Below are 585 nucleotides of genomic sequence, written 5' to 3'. Positions count from 1 at the left end.
CAGCAATCACTGTCAGGTTCACAGCCATTAAACCACCCATGTACTCACTCAACTCCAGTAAACACAGTTAGCAGCAGGCTGATTTCTCATCAAAACCATAACAGTTTCCAGTTGACTTTGGCTTGCTTTTCCATGCCTGAGAAATAAAACGCAGTCCCATGAAAGACACAGAAGGCCGCAGATGCTCTGTGACTGGTGGGACAAAACACAGGTCACAAAGGACTCTATTTTTATAGATGGCTTAGAAGATGGCATTGCCAGTCGATGTCCCCAGGGAGGATATCTGTGTGTCACCCTGCAGGAAGGTCTGCCTGCATCACCAGTTCCAGGGAACGTCAGGAAGACCAGCGCAGAGTGACTCAGCTCAGCGTGTGGCTGCAGATCTGCTTCCTGCTGCTGGCAGTGGGGCTGCACGGCACAACCCGGCACATCCTCTGCTGCATGGCAACCCGTGCCAATTGCCAGAGGCCCTGGAAGGATTATTTTTGAATTATAGTAACATCGCATCCTGCACCGAAGCACCGTAGGTAATGTATGTATGTGTCACTCCTAAACTGGGTTAAATGGGGAGGTTGGTGGCCCTGC

Source organism: Meleagris gallopavo, chromosome 19 (genome assembly GCF_905368555.1).
Source record: "Meleagris gallopavo chromosome 19, MGAL_WU_HG_1.1, whole genome shotgun sequence".
Classification (NCBI taxonomy): domain Eukaryota; kingdom Metazoa; phylum Chordata; class Aves; order Galliformes; family Phasianidae; genus Meleagris; species Meleagris gallopavo.
The sequence above is the reverse complement of the archived record's forward strand: the minus strand, read 5'-3'. Positions refer to the sequence as shown.